This window comes from Neolamprologus brichardi, chromosome 14 (assembly GCF_056152115.1).
Source record: "Neolamprologus brichardi isolate AB-2024 chromosome 14, ASM5615211v1, whole genome shotgun sequence".
NCBI lineage: Eukaryota > Metazoa > Chordata > Actinopteri > Cichliformes > Cichlidae > Neolamprologus > Neolamprologus brichardi.
The window spans coordinates 41,386,084-41,407,607 of record NC_142117.1 but is presented as its reverse complement, the minus strand read 5'-3'; the positions used below and the strand labels follow the sequence as shown (position 1 = coordinate 41,407,607).

Below are 21,524 nucleotides of genomic sequence, written 5' to 3'. Positions count from 1 at the left end.
GAATCTGTTGCTGTGTTTGTGAATAAATGTCAAGGTTAAAATTCACCGAATAAACAACGTGTGTGAGCTTCATGTTCCTGGATGATGTTTGGTTCACACACCTGTACACACACGCACAGACTGTATATATGAGATGGTCACGGTGATGTCACATATTGGTGTTTGAGGTTGTTTTTCAGGTTTCAAACATTTGGAGACCTGGCAGGAAGAGTGAAGGCGAGCTGACCGACGCTGCACGCTCGGTACAAATAAGCTTTTATCGTCCTGATGATCATTTTCACTGATCAGCTGTGAACCCAGCAGCTGAGACCACAAACCCTTCAGATCGTTTCCTACAGACGTCTGTTTAATCAGACCAGAGCAGTCGCCCCCTGCTGGACATTAGAGTGAATGCAGGTCTAAGCAGTAACATGTGAATGTTGTTATTACAGTAAACAGATGGTGTCATCGTTGTTGTGCAAACATGTTGATTCTGGTTCTTTAATAAGAGCTTTTGAAACACAGCAATGAAACAAACAGATCAATGTTGCATCATCAAGCATCGTGCCATGAGCCGCCTGCCAGTCATTCACAGGTTTATGCTCAACCTGAGGCCAGACGTGAACAGAACAGACAAAGGTTTCACACGGTGAATATTTCCACTGGTGTCTGATCCAGCAGCTGCTGGTTCACTCAGTCAGTCCAACTGGTTCCCAACAAGTCTGTCTGTCGGGCTTTACAGAGTTCTCAAACCACTCGGACAAAAACAAGAGAAAGACAAGAGGAATTTGGCAGGAAAGTGCGGAGGAAGTTGAAGTTGACGGTGCTAGCGAGCTAAAGCTACACAGAGCTATGGAGGCAATTGAAGCTAACATTCTCGCTGAGCTGAAAGACGTCCAGGATAATTTAGAGAAATAGCGGAAAAGACTGGACTTGTGAAAACAGAAATGTCAGAGTTTAGGAAAGAAGTGGGGCAACGGCTCGACGAAATGGTCACGGACAGGAAAGAGGTAACAAGCAGGATGGAGGAGGTCGAACTGAGAGTAACCGAGGTGGATCTTAAAGGCGTGCTTGGCCATACTCTCCAGTTACAAGAGGACCTCCAGACACGTCTGTCCAACCTGGAAGCCCGCTTTCGCAGGAATAACATACGTGTTCACGGGATACCGGAGGGTGAAGAACGGGACAACATGCTCGAATTCATGGAGAATTTTATAAAGAAGGAACTGCGCCTCTCTGACACCAATCTGGGCATACAGCGGTACCACCGCTCACTCGGCCCAAGCCCCCACCGGGCTCCAGCCCCCACCGGGGGCTATCGTGACTCAGTTTCTGGAATACAAGACCAAGGACTTGTTGCTCCTTCTGCGTGGACCAAGAAAGAAATATTGCTGAAAGAGAGACGTGTGTATTTCGACTATCCCGGTGACATTTAACTAAACACAAAGCAAACAACTCGATCAGGAAGATTTTAAAAGAGAAGGGGCTCCGCTTCCAAACACTGTATCCGTCGACACTGCGTGTGTTTTATTTATTTATTTATTTATTTATTTATTTGCCTGTCTCGTTTGGATCTTTAGCCGTCAGAATTGTTGTCTGAAGGCAGAAAGATGCCAAAGTGGATTTACTTTACCAAGTGATCATCATGGCCTTATTGGTCTATTTGACTGACCTTTATTATAAATATGAATTTATTTTATTTTTGTTTTTTAAAGACGGGACAGACATGACTGGGGGATAGGACAGGGAGAAGGAAAGAAGGAAAGAAAGAGAGGGAGAGAAAGAAAAACAGAGGGCAGAAGAGATGATGAGAAAGGGGGGAAGGAACAAAAAGAAAAACAAACACCTGGATCACCTGTATGGAGAAAAAAAACAGAAGAGAAAACAAACAAAGAGCAACATAATAAATACATGTTATCATCATTTATTATTATTTTTATTTTTCTATTTTTGGTGGTGGTAGAGTTTAAATTTTGGGTTTTTTAAAATATTTTATTTTAATTAATTAAAATGTTTTAATGAAAAACTATGAATCTTTTTAGCGTTATTTTTTAAAATCTTTTTTATCGTTAACTCTGTTTCCCTGGGTCTTTTCCCATGTGTTTTGAATAACTCTTCTTTTTTTGGCAGCGGTACTGGTTTTATTTTGTTGTATTTATCCTCGACACCTTAAAGGCCGGTCCTTGAGAATATTGTCGGTCATAAACCGGTCCGTGGCACAAAAAAGGTTGGGGATGCTGGTTTACGGGACTGACGGGACTCCAGGAAACACAAACAAAGTCAGTGTTTAAGTGGAGACTCATCAACAGACCCGGGCTATCTTTCCATCATCTGGATTCACTTACCCTAACGTTTGTTATCAGGATAAACTGTCACACAGAGTTTGTTATCAGTTCTCTAACCCAGGGTCTTCCCTGCACGCTTACATGAAAGGGGCGGAGTTTGGCAGGATTGAGAAAAAGATGCCTGCCAGCAGATTCGGATGCAACACAACCCACAATGCACTGTTTGCACAAATTTGAGACTACAGCAGCGATAATGTGCAGAGTCTGCAGTGGCGGTACGCTGGACCTGACTTCCCTAAAGGGACCCCACATGACTCCACTCACTCACCTCTGGCAAGCAGAGTGTGTGATTCAGTTGAAACAGCCCTCATGTCAGCTCTGCTGGGCACACTGGGCTGTCAGGTGTCCCTGTCCCTTTTTGCCTGGGCTCCAACAGACTTGAGAATCACCCCTGCAGGTTACATAGGAAATATATAAAACCTTTTCTGCTTCAGCAGAGGATCTTTGTCTCACTGTTTATCACTACTACTGTAACTCGTGTTTTCTCAGAGGTTGCCATCAGTCTGTGAGCTGCACATCTGGACTGCACAGCAGTGGAAAGATCTCGTCCACTGTCACTGAAGTAGTTCTGTGTTATCTTAACTGAAATACCTCTTCTGTTTCAAAATACATTTCTAATAAAATCATTTTTAACATCCATGAATGCAGATTATGACTGTAAAAGGAGAAACAACATTAGTGTTCCCATGTTCTTGTTATGGTGCGACTGGATGGCCTTTGAACCCTGGGGCATATACTACGAAGTGATTTCAGCATGCCCAGGTTTTCTTTCCATCATCTGGATTCACTTACACTAACAATCGTGATCAGGATAACCGCTGGTTAGCAAAGTTAATCCAGGGTTTCTCATGCACCTTCACAAGGAAAGGGAGGTGTTGGCAGCATCTGACCAATCACAAAAAGGGAAATTCACAGATAATATGACTTGTCTTGATGCCTAAAATGTTTTTATGCTTGATTCAATTTAGCTGTTAAGTGTCTTTTACTCTGCTGGTGCCGGTTAGGTTCCAGATTAGAGATCAGCAGGTATGAAATCACGACGTACTGACCAATCACTTCTCCAGAAAATAGTGTCACTATTCCTGGAAGATCCCTTTGACTTCTGTTGGGGGGGAAGAGAGGGTCTAAAGTTTCATTTTTGTCTAATGTAGTGATGCACGAATCATGAACGAATCGTTCAATACTCGAGAATCACTTTACTGACTCATGATTCATGATTCACAAGTCCAACTGACTCACTGACTCATCCCTGTTGCTGTTAGCAGCAATGTATCTAGCTTATAATTAAAATTGTGGAGAAAAACACAACATCCAGTATCTTAACAAAAACATTTCTGCTCTGAACTGGAAGAAAAAACCCTGAGTAGAAGCTCACATCAAGAAAATAGCTCCTCGGTTCACAGTAGCATCGCTCTGCTAACATGCTAACAGTACATTTGAGCTACTCACCCCCTCCCTTCCTGTGCTGAATCATAGAGCGAACGAATCACTCACTCACCCCCTCCCTCCTGGCTCACAGCTTCTTCTTCTTCTTGGTTTGCAACCAATGTTAAGGCGCATTACCGCCCCCTGGCTCACATTTCAGTGGACATTTAGATGAGAAAATATATATTTAACACATTTAAGGAAAATACTAATAAAATAAAGATAAACAAAATAAATGTTTATTAAGCAATTTTGATAGGAAATTGCTGAATTTTAGAAATGTTTTTGCTCTTTTTTTGCTCTATAAAATAGTTTTTTGTTTGTTTTTGAATCATTCATCTGAGCAGTAGGATTCACATGAAAAGAGAAACAAATTAAGTTTGAGTGAAAATGTACATTTTTTGCACACTCTGGTCAACTGACTCAGTGAATCAAATGACTCAAAAAACCGATTCACTTTGGTGAGTGACTCATTAAAACTCGATTCAGTAAAAAGAATCAAATTTACCATCACTAGTCTAATGTCTTTGTGTTTCACTAATGAGCATCAGTAAGAAAAAAACGTGTTCTTAGATGCAACTTTTTTCTGTTGTCAGCAAACAACCACACGATCTGTGTTAATTCACTAACGGAGATTTGCTGCGTGGCGTTAACGTCATTTTAACGAGATTAACGCTGACAGCACTAGTTTTAATATTTAATATATTTAAGGATTTAATTTTTAAATCTTTTTTTTTTCATTTGTGTATTTATTTTATTGTTATTTCACTTTCTTTGTCTGTTTATGTTGTTTTTTACTTTTATCTCAGTTTTTGTGATGGAAAGCACTTTGTTCAACCATGTTGGTTTTAACGTACTCTATAAATAAAGTTGGATTGGATTGGACTAATATGATGAAAGCGAGCCCAAGCCTGAAATCGACTCCTGATCTTTGATCCGTCCTCACCTGGTCGTGAACGTGATGGTCAGCCAGGTATCCAGTTTACCTTTGAGTGTCAGATTTAGGCAGATTTGATTGCTTCCGTTTCATAATGACAGATTTAAGTGAACTCCTCTGTCTCCATTCCCAGACTTCTACTTTTGAATAAACTTTCCTTTAACTTGCTCCGAGTGCTCTTTTGTCTGCATGGTGTAACTGTAGCCTGGCATGCTGAATAACCAGTGAGTGGACCTTCCAGAAATATGTGATTTTGGCTGTTGAAGTAGGTCAGTCACCTTTGAAGGGCTGAATATTTATGGAGTCATCAGTTGACGTTCGTTTGTGGAAGTCTGTTTTCACTCTGATAATAAAGAGGATTTATTTATTCCATTGACCAATAATAAAAAGACTGTTATTATATTTTTAACATTATATGATTATATTCACAGTGATGCTTTGAGGAAGACTGCACTGTTTGTCCCAGAATAATCAAACTGCCATGAAATACATTCACTAATTTACTATTTGGAACTAACACACTATTAGTACATCTCAGAGACACCTTCTTTCTCACACGAAGAGTAACAGATTACATCTCTTACTGTGTCCGACCAAACATCTGCTGTGGAAAGTCAGTTATTAGCAGTTTTTTAACTACACCCGTAAATGAACGTTTGACTGAATGCTGATAAGTGAATACTGAGAAGTTAGGAGGAAATGTTTTCAAATTTTCCTGCAGAGAATCTGATTAAAATGTTTTTTGTGAGCAAGAATCAGTTTGATCAGTGACCTTTTTTCAGCCAGAAACCTTTAAGGTCACACATCCGCTGTAATATTATAATTTGCTGTTCTTTTTTTAATACACCTTTGTAGAGAAGAAAAACATCTGGATGTCCTGATGCCAGATGCTTTTCTTTCCAAGCTCCTTACAGTGGCATGCAAAAGTGTTCGGCCCCCTTAAACTTTTCCACATTTTGTCACATTACAGCCGCAAACATGAATCAATTTTATTGGAATTCCACGTGAAAGACCAACACAAAGTGGTAAACATGTGAGAAGTGGAACAAAAATCATACATGATTCCAAACATTTTTTACAAATAAATAACTGTAAAGTGTGGTGTAAGTAATATTAGATTGGTATATTATTAGATAATAGGTAATTAATATTACTAATAATTATTATTAGTAATATTAGAGTAAGTAATATTATAGAGTAATAACCCGCAGTTCAAAAAAGCTCCCCTCCGACAGCCACATACAAATCTTTTTTACACACACACAAATTCTTTTTACACATACAAAAGTACAAGTACAAAATATTTATAACCACATTTTGAGCCCACAAAGCTGTACGTGAGCTCCACTGCAGTGGCTCGTGCACCGCTGCGTTCACGGCGTTTGCTGTAAATTATACAGCAGTGACATATGTATGTAAAATGTTTACTGAAGTTAGTGAAACAGTGTTTGTAAGGACTATAAGGTCCATAATTACTGAGGCAGTTAGACACACACACACACACACACACTCCATTTTTATCTGTATCTAACATTTCCGAGCAGCATGTCTTCATTATCTGTGTGTCTGCAAACACTCTGGTTTCTGTGGTTTCAGATCCATTTCTCTCTCAAGGGAAATAAAGGGATTACACGGCCGTCTTTTCCTGTTTCATATGTTAGGCTATGGCTGTATCCCAATTCAGGGTCTGCAGCCTTAAAGGCCGCATTTTAAGGCCAATTACGTCACGGCGACGCGACGAAGGCTGTCCCACTTCGAAGGCTGCTCGAAATCCGGCCCTCAAATGCGTCCTTCATTTCCCTGAATTTTAAGGATGTGGCGGTGTAGACTTCGTGGCCCAACATATCCCAGAATGCATAGCACAGCGGAGGGTGTGGATAATTTTGGCGGAAAAAAACGGCAGATGAGGGGCGCCCGAAGAGCAAACTTTGAGTAAGTACTGAATATCATGTCACTTATTTATGTGCAAATGTTTAATAACGAAGAATATTAAAACATTACTGTTGGCCACATGTCGGGAAAGTTATATGACATTAGTGACGTTTGTACTAACTTGGTTTTAAAGCCTTTACTTTAAAATATACGCTGTTCAATAGCTGACCTTAATCTTACAGAGAATGATCAAAGCTCATGTAGAAACAAACAAACAAATGAACAAAAGATTTTCTCCTTCATTTCTGTCAAACAATGCTGTACGAAACGTTAGCTGTTAGTATCATGGTTGCTAGGCAACCTGGGCAGCGCAACGGAGGCTAGACCGTCCCATTTCAGAAGCCTCGCACTTCCGGCCTTAGTGGTCTTTGAGTACGCAGCCCTTGTGGCTGCGTACTTTAAGGCTGCAGACGATCTGAATTGGGATACAGCCTATGTATGGGGCGCCGTTTGTAAACTGAAACATGCTGAAATTAACGGCAACATTTTTCCACATTTAGCTCTAAATCTTACAAAAACATGTTTTTTCGAGTCATTTTTTACAACATTTAGTAAAATATTTGCAACTTTTTATATTTAAAACTGAATTTTAAATGTTAAATCTAAATGCTAAATGTTAAATGTAAATATTATATTTAAATGTTAAATGTTAAATGTAAATATTATATTTAAATGTTAAATGTTAAATGTAAATATTATATTTAAATCTAAATGTTAAATGTAAATATTATAGTTAAATGTTAAATGTAAATATTATATATAAATCTAAATGTTAAATGTAAATATTATATATAAATCTAAATGTTAAATGTTAAATCTAAATGTTACGGGAAACTAAATATTTAGCTAATATCCAAATTTTTTGTACGGGTCAGAGGGAAATACCAAAATAAAAGCTTCAAGAAAACCTCCCGCGCTAAAGTGTGCCGGTTGAGGTCAGGTTGTGTGTGTGCGCTCCTCTCATGGTCACTTTTGACTGCCATGAGCTGCTTCACCTATTCCCTACCAGCATGTCCAGCTGAAAACATTGGAAGAGCCGTTTTGTCGGCCATCCAATGATTCAGCGGTAGTGCACCCTCAACCTCACAAACGCCGCAGCACTTGGTAAGTTTATTATATAGCATTTTGGACGGGTTGATAGCAGTGTTAGCAAAACTAGCAAAGCTAAATTACTTAGCCAGTCCTCAATTATTTCATTTGGTAGGCAGCAGACAGAGATCAAACATCATACAACTGTATTTATTTATTTGGTAGGTAACAGTCGTTCTTGATGTAAATGTTTCCTTAGGAATCCAGCAATGCACCTGGACCAAGTAGACCTGCCGTCTCCATACCGCTCGGTAGGCCTTCTTACACATATCATTTAGCTGACTGGTTTTGATATACAGTCAGGTTCATAAATATTTGGATACAGACACATTGTCTAATGTTGCTTCTGTACATTACCAGAATGAATTAAAAGTGAAATGACTCCAATGCAGTTGAAGTGCAGACTTTAAGTTTTAATTCAATGGGTTGGACGAAATGATTGCATAAAAATGTGAGGGGAAAAAGTAATTTGTAAACACAATCCTATCATTTCAGTGGCTCTAAAGTAATTAGACAAATTAAATAACTGAAAATAAAACGATCATTTCTATTTCTATTATTCAAAACCCTTTGTTGGCAATGACAGCCTGAAGTCTTAAAGTCATGGACACCACCAGATGCTGGCATTCCTCCTTACTAAGGCTCTGCCAGGCCTTTACTGCATTGGCTTTCAGTTGCTGTTTGTTTGTGGGCCTTTCTTTCCTAAATTTAGTCTTCAACAAGTGAAATGTATGCTCTATTGTGTTAAAATCCAGTGACTGACTTGGCCATTCAAGAATATTCTATTTCTTTACTTTAATAAAGTCATGGGGTGCTTGGACTGTATGTTTTGGGTCATCGTCCATCTTTATTATTAAATGCTGCCCAATCAATGTGACTACTTTTAGCTGGACTTAAGCAGACAGACAAGTATGTCTCTGAACGCATTCGGCTGCTTCAGTCCTGTGTCACATATTCAGTAAACACTATCAGTGCCACTGGCAGCCATGCATGCCCAAACCATCACACTGCCTCTGTCATGTTTTACAGATGATGTGGTATGCTTGGGATCATGAGCCGTTCCATACCTTCTCCATACTTTTTTTCTTGCCATCATTCTGGTAGTGGTCGATCTTGGTTTTATCTGTCCAAAGAATGTTTTTCCAAAATTTTGCTGGCTTTTACTAGATGTTTTTTTTGTTTTGTTTTTTTGTTAAGTCCATTCTAGCCTTTCTATTCTTGAGGCTTATGAGTGGCTTGCACCTTGCAGTGAACCCTCTGTATTAGGGCTGTTCGATATGACAATATGAAAACATCTATCATTTCATATTATACGCTATCATTTGTTCTGTGGTGTTGCAAAATAAATTTTATGTCAATATTTTTCATTGTTTTGATGGTAAGTAGTGGCTATATGAATTTCTTAATTTTCTTTCTGTTATGTTCTCTTTGACCGCATGTTGTCTGTTCGCAGTAAAATTTTCAAAATGCAAACACTACGTCTCAAATCAATTCCAGGCCTTTTATCTGCTTAATTGGTAATGACATCATCATTTCAATATGGATACCCTAAATTAAAGCTGAGTCTGCACATCATGTTCATGATATAATTATGATTGGAAAATGTTTCAGTAAACGGGCAACAAAATAAAACTTGTTATGGTCCAAATACACACTGCCCTAACTGCAGGCCTTTTCTACTCTAATTGAGTGCTCAAAGCACTTTATACAACAGATCTCATTTACCCATTCACAGGCACAGATTAATACAAGCACTTTTTCTGTCCAACATTCACACACAGTCATACTCAGATAAACCCATTGGGAGCTGTAGATTAGAGCACCTGGGGACTGAATCACCAATTTGACCAATAATCACCGAATGCTAATCTACAAGATACAAAGGGTTCAGTTTTCTGTGTAATGGGTAGACAATAGTAAGATGGTCTGAGTCTACAGTTTGTTTGTTTTTTGTTGTTGTTTTTGTTTTTTAATGAACAGATAACAGAAACACTACGGATGTATTGTAATGCATAGGTGTCTATCTGTATCTGTGTTTGAATTCATTTCAGGTTCCTCTCCCATCAGTTCCTCAAGCTCATACTATGCGCTCACATTTTGTGAGAAAAAACACGACCTGCAAACACTATACAAAAGATGTTGTGTGCTTGTCTTCAGCATCAACGTTTCTCATACCGAGAGGAGATTCAAGAGCAAAACTAGCACAAGATGGCCTTATTGGGAAGATCTCCTTTACATCTGACTGGTCTGAAGCACAACTTAGAGAAGAAATAGCAGCAATCTTCAGACGAACATTTGCACTGTCAACTGGCCAGACATTCCCTTTTGAGTATTTGAGTACAATTAGAGGATGTAAACGACTAATGAAACCAAATGTTTCTAGCAGTTTTCTTTGGGATGGCAAAGAAGTTGGCTCGATTTATTCCACCACCTGCCTCTATATAATGAAGAAGGGGTGTATTAAAAGACCCAAAGCAGCTGCCCATTAATGAGGGCACATTAACGACATTGCTTTTGGCTGTTTTCACCAATGTCTGGTTCTGCCGGCTGAGGCCACCTACAACACACCAGGGCCAGTGCTGGTTCCTGAGGCTATCTTCAAAAATACAGGGCCTGTGCTGCTGGATAAATGCTAAACTGAGTCTTTGGGTTAGGGTATTAGGCAAGCATGCAGGTAGGGTTATAGGATTGTGTTCGTAACTTCAGGTACTGGCCACCTCATCACTTGATTCCATAAATTGACACATTGTGGTGTGGGCGGCAGCTTACGGCCATACCACACTGAGCACGCCTGACCTCGTCTGATCTCGGAAGCTAAGCAGGTCTGTGCTTGGTTAGTATTTTGATGGGAGACTGCCTGGGAATACCTGGTGCTGTAAGCCTTTCATGTCATTGAACTGCTTTTGATCCAGAGAAGGGGTGTATTAAAAGACCCAAAGCAGCTGCCCATTAATGAGGGCACATTAACGACATTGCTTTTGGCTGTTTTCACCAATGTCTTGTTCTGCTGGCTGAGGCCACCTACAACACACCAGGGCCAGTGCTGCTGGCCGAGGCTAACTACACCACACCAGGCCCTGTGCTGGTTCCTGAGGCCATCTTCAAAAATCCAGGGGCTGTGCTGCTGGATAAATGCTAAACTGAGTCTTTGGGTTAGGGTTACATAATGAAAGACCAGAAACCGAAAAAACAATCGCGTTTCTATTATCTCGCTCCTTATCACTTACCACCTTTTTTTTGGTGGTTTTAAAAAGATGTTTTTCCACCTATCCTTAATTGTATCACTTCCCCACTTTTCTAATTCATGCCAGTATATACTTTCAAATTCTTTCTCTATTGCCTTAACTGTTCCTATCTCTCTCCATTTATACACTCCAGTTATATGTCCCTGCCTTGCTTTCCATAGTTTAAGTTTTACAATTTATATCAGCATACAAATTATTTTGTTTTGTTCTTTTCCCACTCCTTTAACCCCAAACGAAGTGATTTCATCATATGTCACATTCTCCAAGCACTTATAACTCTCTTTCACCCCATCCCACACCTTTTTTGCATATTCACATCCCCATAATACATGTTCAATTGTTTCATCTTCCATACAGTTTTTCCTTGGACAGACTTTTTGCTTCCCCAAATTGTGGGCATACATTGTGACCCTGACTGGTAGCCTTCTATGCAAGTGCAACCAATTAAAATCTTTAAGCTCGTTCTTAAAACTCTTGTCCTGGGCCCGTACCCACACTTCAGAGCTCACCATTACTGGATTGACATTGAGTTTCTGTACCAGTTTCCTATATAGTAACTTATGATTTATCACTGTATCCTCATCTTTACATTCCGTATATCTCCTCCCCCACTTTACCATTCGCTGGAAGTACTCCGGCCTAGTCTCAGCTTTAGGGCCTTTATTATCCCACCCTATTAGAAACCGGTATGGTATAGACAGCCAAAACCATAAGAGGATTTGGCATTTGTGTATATATGTCTTTTTCAGGAGTATACATACATTGCTATAGAATATTGCATCCAGCTTCAGAGGAACGTTTGGCACATCCCTCCCACCATCTGCTATTTCCTGATGCATTAGCGCCCTTTTCACATATTCATAGCCCCCCCATATAAAATTAAATATTCCCCTCATTAGTTGAGCTCTATACTTCTGCGGCATTGGAAAGACGTAGGCCAAATGTAGCAGCTTTGGCAATACATCGGCCTTTACAACCAACACTTTCCCTGAAACTGAAAGTTTTCTTGTCTTCAATAATCCCAGGTTTTTTTCGACTACAGTCATCTTCTTTTTCCAATTACACAATGCATCCCCCTCCCCATTCCCAAAATAAATTCCTAATACGTCAATACGTCCTTCGCACAACATATAATCACAGATCTTGTCCTTCCTCCCCTCCCACTTCCCAAGGTATTTGTACCTAGTCTTCTCCTTGTTTATTCTCGATCCAGTTGCTTTTTCATAATCATATAGAATGTCTATCACTCCCCTGAAGCTTTCATCGTCTGCCAAGTATAATATTGTGTCATCCGCGTATTGTGATATTTTTAAGCTCTCGCCCCGGGGCAACGTTATCCCTTTAACAATGTGGCTCACCCTTATTGCACAAGCAAGAGGTTCTGCGTATAAAACAAACAGCACCACAGAGAGCGGGCACCCTTGCCGCAATCCTCTTGTTTGTTGCACTTTATCCGTTAAATGCCCATTAATTTTGATTTTTGAATTTATGCCCTTATATAAAACCTTTACCCATTTTGTAATGACTCCTCCCAGACCCAGCCCCTCCATAACCTTCCACAAAAAAGCGTGGTCTACTCTATCGAAAGCTTTCTGCTGATCCAGGCTAACACATATTGCAGCAATGTTTCTCTCCTTTACATATGTGAGTACATCCCTGTGTAGATGTAAGTTCCATGTGATTTGCCTCCCCTGTACCCCACAAGTTTGGTCCATTTCCACTATGTGTGACATGACTCCTGCTAGCCTATTCGCCAGAACCTTGCTCAGTATTTTATAGTCCACGCACAGCATAGTTAGTGGCCTGTAATTGTCTAGTTGGTTCGGGTTTCCTTTCTTAAACAGAATAGTCACCACTCCCGTTTTCATGCTTTCCGGCATCTCTCCTCTCTCCATGATTTCCTTAAAAACCTCCAAAAGGTGGATCCCCACCATATCCCAAAACGCCACGTAAAATTCTTTTGTTAGGCCGTCTATGCCGGGCACCTTATTGGCCTTCATTGCCGTTACCACATTATACACCTCCCCTACTGTCAATTCCCCCCCCCAGCTTTCCATTTTCTTCTTCGGGTAGCCTTCTCCTTAGCGATCTTATAAAAAACTCCCCCTTCCCCTCATCCAAGCTCTCCTTTGTAAACAATTTTCCATAATATTTTTCCGCCGTTCTTAACAACTCATCTTTCCCCCTTATCACCTTTCCATCCCTCTCCAGTTCCGTTATAACCCCCCTCTTATCCCTAGTCTTCATTTTGCTAAAAAAGTATGAGGAGCACTTCTCGTTCTCCTCATACTCTTCCTGTTTTAATTTATATATTACGGCCCTCGCTTTCCTCTCAAGTAATTCCTCCTGTCTCATTTTTAAATTTTCCAAGTACCCTTCCTTTTTAATTCCCCTTCCCCTATTTTCCATAATATAGATTTTTTCTATTTCTTTTTGTATTGTGTCAAACTCTTTCTTTTGGACTTTTGACCTCTCTGTACAATATTTGATTGTAAACTTTTTGATTTTTTTCTTTATGTCCTCCCACCAAACCACGTTGTTACTGTATAAGCTTTTCATCTCGGCCCATATCGGGAAGATTTTCATGAAGCCTTCCCTATAGGCTTTCTCTGCGAGGACGTCGTTGTTAAACTTCCAATACCCTTTTCCAAAGTCTGGCCCTACTATCTCGAGCTCCACATCAACTGCTTGATGGTCTGTGAAGAGGGCCGGTATTGTTTTTCCCTCTATTATTTTGCACTTTTTTTCTACTAAAATGTAATCTAACCTACTCTTCACCCCCCTTGTGTTCTTCCAAGTATACCCCACTTGCTTTCCCAGTAACTTCCCCATTACGTCAATTAGTCCATATTTCTTAATGAAGGTCCTAAAGGGGAGGGAAAACTTTTCCCTTTCCAAAGAGCAATTAAAATCCCCTCCCACAATAATATCTTTCCTAGTCAAAAAACAAGCATCCATTTTTTGGAAAAGGTCCTTACGTAGCCCGTGCTCCACCTGTGCATATACATTTATTATCCGACATTGAGTCCCATTTTTATCAATATCCACCACCATTACCCTTCCTTGTATTACAGTAAAGCTCTCAATTATCCGAATATCCTTATTCCCACATAACACCCCAACTCCAGTCCCATGTACCCCCCCAATGCTCCAAGTAGCTTCCCCTCCCCTCCATTCCTCAGTAAACAAAGCAACATCCCTCTCATCTCTCAGATGAGCTTCCTGAACCAAACAAACATCGAAATTGAAGCTCAATAAAAATTCATAAACAATTTTTCTCTTCCGGGCACTTTTTAGCCCCCTAACATTCAGGGTAATTATCCGTAGTTTTCCCATACCATAAACAAAAAGAAAGTGGAGCACTAAGGGCAAAAAATATAATAATAATACTAAAGAGAAAGAAAAAAAAACAATGAGTCTCTTGGTATATTTTATCTGCTCTCTTGGATTCTCTAACTGTCCATATTGACGTGTAACAAAAGGTCTTTTATGAAAGAGTCCTCTGACTTTTCTTCGCTCTCGTCTTCCTCTTCCATATCTCCATCGCTTGTCACATCACTTAGGGGGGTATGCATGCACTCAGTCTGTGTTCCCCTCAACACATACCCCTCCACATTTCCACCCTCCTCCAAAACCTCCTCCCTAATATCTTGATCTCTTAGCTTACCATCTTCAGAGAAGGCGGCTGGACTCACCTTTCTCCTCCTTTTAGCGGACTTTCTCCGTGGTTTTCCGACCACTTCCCAACCTTTTTGGGGTTCCTCCCTCTGCTGTACTTTCTCACCATCTTGCTCAAGACTTCTCTCTCCCTTCTCCTTACGTCGCTCCGTCCCCTCCTCCACACCTTCCACCTTGTCCTCGTTAGCCTGATTTCCAGCAGCTGGTATCGGCTCCTGGGGCCTTGCTCCTACACCAGAGTCTATTTCCTCTTCGCTACGTTCTTCCCCAATAAGTCCTGTCTTTACCACGGCTGAATAAGGCCATGGCTTAGTACAATCTCTCGCCATGTGCGCTTCCGAGTCACATAAGTGACATCTTCTGGGCTCCTTACAGTTCCTCGTAATATGTCCAAGCTCGCCACAACTCCTACACCTCACCTGGTCGCATTGTTCCGCATTATGTCCAACACTCCCGCATTTCCTGCATGCTTGGGGCTGCCCTGCGTAAACAAGGAAGCCTCTGTCCGCTCCAATAGAAAAGACTGCAGGTGGGTGGCAATATCCATCTTCACTGTTCATATCCGCCCTCAATTTGATGCGAAATTGTCTCTTTCCGGTCCATATGCCCAGACCGTCCTTTATCTTTCGTACTCCTGGGAGAACAGTAACATATCTCCCTAGAAAGTACCTGATAGTCTCTTCCGTGACCCATGGGTTATACATATGTATCGTTAAAATTCTGTAATCATTGCGATACAAAGGGGTCACCATATATCTCCGCAGTTCTTTATCTTCTTCCACAATGCTCTTCCTTCTCACTTCTTCCGCGTATTCTCCTGTAGAGAATGTCACATCATAGTGCTTACTTGCGGTGCTCTGTTGTAGGCAGAATATTTCCTCTGGCTGTATCTTCAAGGCTTCGAAAAGGATTCTCCGTTCAAAAGTTATTCTGTCATGAATTTGTCTGTCTTTCTCTATGAGTTCAAATCTCAGCGTATTTCTTGTTCCAAAAGTCTCGAAAAAACTGACCGACGACGTCGCCATCTTTGTTTGCTTCCCGCCTCCTCAGGTAAGAACAGATACTACACTTGATCTTAGCCAAAAGGCCGAGAAGCGATGGCCTCCTGCAGGTTCCTGGCTGAGCCGCCTTCTCGGGACACTTCTCGCTTGTGACGGTGCGCTCTTTCGCTTGGCTCACAGGGAGGGCTCCGCTTCAAATCTCCGCCCACCCACAGTAGCTCAGAGGCTTGCGGAGCTCCCTGGAACTGCGCGCTTTCTTCTATTTCTTCTTTTGAACAACGAGGAGAGGGCCCAGCCAGACGGCAGACCCTGCCAAAAATAGGTGCAACTCCTTAGCCTCACTCTCCACAGAAGTCTTTAGTAAAAGGCGAAAGACTTGTACGTTTTGAAGAGAAGCCAGAGTGTGTGTTTCTTTGGCCTCGCAGGAAGCCGCAGTGACTCCTCGTCCCGGCTTCCGGCATCACGGTAGGCCCTGTTTGCTTGGCTGAAGGGGCAGATCTCAGGCCCCGCCTGCTCTGCTCCAGAGTTTGACTTTGACAGGAGAGGGGTGACTGGAGAGGAGCACGTTCGCGGCTTCAGGCTGCTTTCTGGCTCTTGGCTTGGCAGACCTTACTTTGTTTGGCTTTCTTGCTTTTGCACAAAGTCAGAAAAAGGGGCACCGTTCCCAGAGGCGCTGCAATACCGGGTCGATGTGTGGAGCGAACGGAGCGAGCCCCTTATTCGGCTCCCTGTTCTAAAAATGCGTTTAATACGTTGCCCCCGAATCGGGGGCGTATTAGATATTAAATTGATAAGAACAGATACTACACTTGATCTTAGCCAAAAGGCCGAGAAGCGACGGCCTCCTGCAGGTTCCTGGCTGAGCCGCCTTCTCGGGACACTTCTCGCTTGTGACGGTGCGCTCTTTCACTTGGCTCACAGGGAGGGCTCAACTTCAAATCTCCGCCCACCCACAGTTGCTCCGAGGCTTGCGGAGCTCCCTGGAACTGCGCGCTTTCTTCTATTTCTTCTTTTGAACAACGAGGAGAGGGCCCAGCCAGACGGCAGACCCTGCCAAAAATAGGTGCAACTCCTTAGCCTCACTCTCCACGGAAATCTTTAGTAAAAGGCGAAAGACTTGTACGTTTTGAAGAGAAGCCAGAGTTTGTGTTTCTTTGGCCTCGCTGGAAGCCGCAGTGACTCCTCGTCCCGGCTTCCGGCGTCACGGTAGGCCCTGTTTGCTTGGCTGAAGGGGCAGATCTCAGGCCCCGCTTGCTCTGCTCCAGAGTTCGACTTTGACAGGAGAGGGGTGACTGGAGAGGAGCACGTTCGCGGCTTCAGGCTGCTTTCTGGCTCTTGGCTTGTCAGACCTTACTTTGTTTGGCTTTCTTGCTTTTGCACAAAGTCAGCAAAGGGGGCAGTAGCTCAGAGGCCTGAATTGTGTTCTCGCAGTGCCCGAAGCCTGTTGTGGTGGCCATCCGTGGAGCCTTTGTAGGAGCAGGTAGGACATTGTAAAGATTACAGTGCTGTAGTGAATCATCTTAAGGTACAGGAGTTGGAAAAACACTAAAGTTCCTCGAATGTCTGCTTGAGTCTGGCTGCAAAAGGGAGTGAATTCCCAAAGAGTCTCGTGTTAAAATGTCCAACTTTACAGCAGAAATAAATGCATTTACAGCCAAGAAGAAATAAATAAATATTTATTTGTTTTTTAAGCCTTTGTTTTATGCATTTTAACACTTGAAGTTAGGAGGATGATGCTTTGAGAAGTGTGCAGATATAAGAAGCTGTAGCCACTGTGTGAAAAGCTTCAAATCCCCTAAAATTCCTAATCGAGTCATTCAGCTGGACCAGTCCAACGATTTTGTGGTATGGATGAATTTTAATTGAAATATCTCCCCAACGAGATTTGCTGTGTTCTGAAGGCGGTGGCTATACACATGCCCCTCTACCCCATGGCTGCTTTCGAGTTGACCCTAGAAGACAACAAGACATTTGAAAATACTGTTTTCAAGCTTTGATATATAACTGGTTAGTTTACTGCATGGACATGATGCTAGCAGGAGCCAGGGAAACCCACAGGCTGTGATACAGGCTTCTTGGTTGTGGAGGTGTTTGACGCATTGAGTTTGGTGGAGAAAGGAGCTTCGGTGAGTTAACCGTAGGTGGTGTTTTCTCTGGCAGGTGTTGACATGATTACAGCCTGCGACATTCGCTTGTGCACCCAGGACGCCTGGTTCCAAGTTAAGGTATAATCATCTGATTTTATCATTGTGGTGAGGACAATTAGGAAACCATGGAATAGATAGCTGATTAAATTTAAACCAACTTATGAAGATTTGTGTTAAACAATTTCACTGATGAATGCAACTGTTTGTTTACTGCCTTTGATCTCTATATAAACATTTGAATGAAAACTGCATTAAATGTATTTATCATTCATAATATTCAAATAGTTCTTTACAAGGACAAATGTACCATCCATGTAACATGAGAAATCCTGATAAGATAGTGTGCTTGTTTGTCTTGGTGCCACAATCCTTGCAGAACTGAAGGAGATACGATAGCTACAAGTGTTCTACACTACAAATGGCACATCAAAAACTACATGTAGACGATGACATCTAATGCAAATTACACCAAGGGGTGATAATTAGTTTTTCCAAGGGCAATATGCCAACAACAGTATAATTTCTTTTGGAAGAAATGCAATTCAGTGATGCACCTACATACAGATTTGTCCAAAGAATTCAAGCTGAATCAAAGTAAGAATAAATTATCATGAAATGCATGTTTTCGTTTTGTTTCAGATAGCTAGCGATGCAATTGTGAAAGTTTTCTTTATTTAAAATTTAACAGTCCTCTTGTGGAAAGGCTCAATGTCATAACTCTTGTTTCTTTTAATTAATGAGACACACATTTCATATCCTACAGCAAGGTTTTGAGCAGAGATTACACACTAGATCTTGAGATTCTGTTTGCTAAATGTAGCAATGATGATTCCCTCTGCTTTGGCTCCATAGGAGGTTGATATTGGACTGGTCAGGTAAACAATGTTCCCTCATCACTCTTTTTCCAAATTAAAAGCACTTATTTATTCTAACAGTTTGAAAACCCTTCCCTTCTTCTTCAGCCGAGTGTTTGCAGATAAGGAGGCGATGATGGCTGGAGCTCTGGAGATTGCTGGAGAGATTGCTGGTCGCAGCCCAGTTGCTGTGCAGGGCACCAAAATAAACCTCATCTATGCCAGAAACCACAGCGTAGCAGATGAATTGGATTACATTGTAAGGATGAGTATAATATGACAAAGTTTTCTGTGCATATTTTTGTCAGCTTCACAACGTCACTCTTAAGGTTCATGTTCTCAGTTCTCCGGAAGGAATCTGGCATTGCTACCTCATTCCCTCCATTTAAGTTTCCTGGTGTCCTTTATATGACACTTGATAGCATAAAGGGATGTGACACGCTCAGTTAAATGCATATGACCATACTGAAGTTCCCTTTATAAAGCACTCAAGTTCATCATTTCTCCTTCTCCAGGCCACGTGGAACATGAGCATGCTTCAGACTGAAGATCTGATGAAATCAGCTCAGGCAGCCCTCGAGAAGAAGAGTCCCAAAACTAAGACATACTCTAAACTCTGAACACCAGTGAGGCAAAGCTCAGATACAGAAAGTGCCTCTTTCCTCCTCCACTACGGCCGTTCTTACACCAATTTTATAAATCAAAATTACATTTACTAGCTGGAGATCTGTATCCATACTAGACAGTATTTTAATGTCATTATGTGTTTCATAATTCATCCAGGTTCATATTTTTCCTGCTCTAATATCAGATATGGATAATATTTAACTAAGGCAAATCTTAACTGACTGAGCTGAGAAACACTTTGTACATCTGTAAACGACCTCCTGAATGTTTCCTCATTAAAGACACTTGTGTGAAAGTGATTTAAAATTTCCAGTCTTGGTAGAATAAAGAGAGCACATCAGAGGAGATTTAGGAGGAACAACTGCTCATCTCTTTCTACGGTGCTGCAGTTGAGTCTGTTGTAATGCACCGCTTACCACTGTGGTATGAAGGCTGTTCTGTAGCAGACAAACAGGCACTGTGAGGAGTGGTGAGAACAGCAGAAAACAAAAAATTTGGTTGCGGGCTGCCATGCCTGGAGGATACTCAAGCAAGCACAAAACATCATCAGTGATGGTGTCACGATCACCATCTGAACTGTTGCACTCAGGTAGCGGAAAGAGATCAGCCAAAACCCACATCTCTAGGTTCAGAGACCGCTCCTTTCTAATTACCATCTGTGTCACTTACATGCACCAATAAGTGTATTTTTGTTTATTATTGCTCTGTTTGCAATGACAAACCAGGCACCCCATCTATAATACATTATAATAATAATAAAAATATATCCTAATGAAACATACCATTGAAGATGAAGCTATCCAGCAGTGTATGAAATGATTAAAATGAGCCAGTAAAAACATCTGGAACTATTATCATTTGTGGATGATCCAGACCTGCATGGTTTCCTGGACAGGCAGTGGATCACCTTCTTTAACAGACTGATTCAGCTCCACTGTCATAAGGACAGGAAATATCTCACATGACATACCCTCATTCCCTATAATATAATTATGAAACGCTGCCTGAGGGAAGCACAGGACTCCTACAGGAGGAAGGTGGAGCAGAAGTTGGAGAGGAACAATATGAGGGAGGTCTGGAATGGTGTGAAAACCATCACAGGCCACAACACCAAGAACAGCACAGTGGGGTGGGGTGGGGTGTGGGGTGGGGGGACTGTGGAGAAGGCAAACGAACTCAACTTCTTCAACAGGTTTGACCAGCCCACAACCCCCCCACCCTCACCTTTACTACAGAGCCCTCTCCCCACTCTCCTACCTCCCTCGCTTCCCCCCCTTCCTGACACTATGACACCCCCCTTCTCCAACCCTTCTCTCAACAGCAGGACATCTTCCCCCCCTCCTTCCAATCATCTCCCAGTGTCACAGTGGATCAGGTCAGGAGGCAACTGAGGAAGCTTCGCACCAGAAAGGCAGCAGGTCCAGACAAGGTGTGTCCTAGGATGCTAAAGGCGTGTGCTGCTGAACTTGGGGGGCCGCTACAACGAGTCTTCAATCTCAGTCTGCAACTGGGGAGAGTGCCCACCCTATGGAAGACATCCTGCATCGTCCCGGTCCCCAAAAGGAACCGGCCCAATGAGCTGAATGACTTCCGACCGGTGGCACTGACGTCACATCTTATGAAAACTCTAGAGCGGCTCTTCCTCAACCTACTCCGACCACAGGTACACCATGCCCAGGACCCACTACAGTTTGCATACAAGGCGGGTGTCGGAGTGGAGGATGCCATCCTGTACCTCCTACATAGATCCTACTCACACCTGGACAAGGGAAAAGGCACGGTCAGGATCCTGTTTCTTGACTTTTCCAGTGCCTTTAATACCATCCAGCCCTATCTGCTCCAGGAAAAACTAAACAGGATGGAGCTGGACCCCTGCCTGGTGGCTTGGATCTCCGACTACCTCACTAACAGGCCACAGTACGTCAGGCTGAAGGACATCACGTCTGACACTGTGGTCAGCAGCACAGGAGCACCACAGGGAACTGTGCTGTCCCCTCTTCTCTTCACCCTGTACACCTCTGACTTCTGCTACAACTCTGAATTATGCCATATTCAGAAGTTTGCAGACGACACAGCCATCATGGGGTGTATCTGGGATAATCAGGAAGAGGAGTACAGAAGTCTGGTGAGGAACTTCGTCACATGGAGTCACACAAACCACCTGCAACTCAACACCTCAAAGACCAAGGAACTGGTTGGGGACTTTGGGAAGTCCAGAGCAGGTCCACTGCCGGTTCAGATAGAGGGGGAGGAGGTGGAGGTGGT

The 21,524-nt window shown here is 42.1% G+C and overlaps 1 long non-coding RNA gene, 3 other non-coding genes and 2 pseudogenes across 4 annotated transcripts; 2 read left to right on the top strand and 4 right to left on the bottom strand.

The window, feature by feature from the left end:
• The first annotated feature begins 10,470 nt into the window (after window positions 1–10,470).
• LOC148099761 (5S ribosomal RNA) lies at window positions 10,471–10,589 on the top strand (annotated as a pseudogene).
• Window positions 10,590–15,586: 4,997 nt separating this feature from the next.
• Window positions 15,587–15,729, bottom strand: LOC148099760 (U2 spliceosomal RNA; annotated as a pseudogene).
• Window positions 15,730–15,923: 194 nt separating this feature from the next.
• On the bottom strand, window positions 15,924–16,036 carry LOC148099759 (U5 spliceosomal RNA). Its single transcript, XR_015720514.1, has one exon. It is a non-coding gene; the product is annotated as a U5 spliceosomal RNA (small nuclear RNA).
• A 243-nt stretch (window positions 16,037–16,279) lies between these two features.
• On the bottom strand, window positions 16,280–16,470 carry LOC148099758 (U2 spliceosomal RNA). Its single transcript, XR_015720201.1, has one exon. It is a non-coding gene; the product is annotated as a U2 spliceosomal RNA (small nuclear RNA).
• A 194-nt stretch (window positions 16,471–16,664) lies between these two features.
• On the bottom strand, window positions 16,665–16,777 carry LOC148099757 (U5 spliceosomal RNA). The gene has a single exon (XR_015720494.1). It is a non-coding gene; the product is annotated as a U5 spliceosomal RNA (small nuclear RNA).
• Window positions 16,778–18,742: 1,965 nt separating this feature from the next.
• Window positions 18,743–19,565, top strand: LOC148099756 (uncharacterized). Its single transcript, XR_015719956.1, has 2 exons — window positions 18,743–18,891; window positions 19,148–19,565. It is a non-coding gene; the product is annotated as an uncharacterized LOC148099756 (long non-coding RNA).
• Window positions 19,566–21,524: the final 1,959 nt, after the last annotated feature.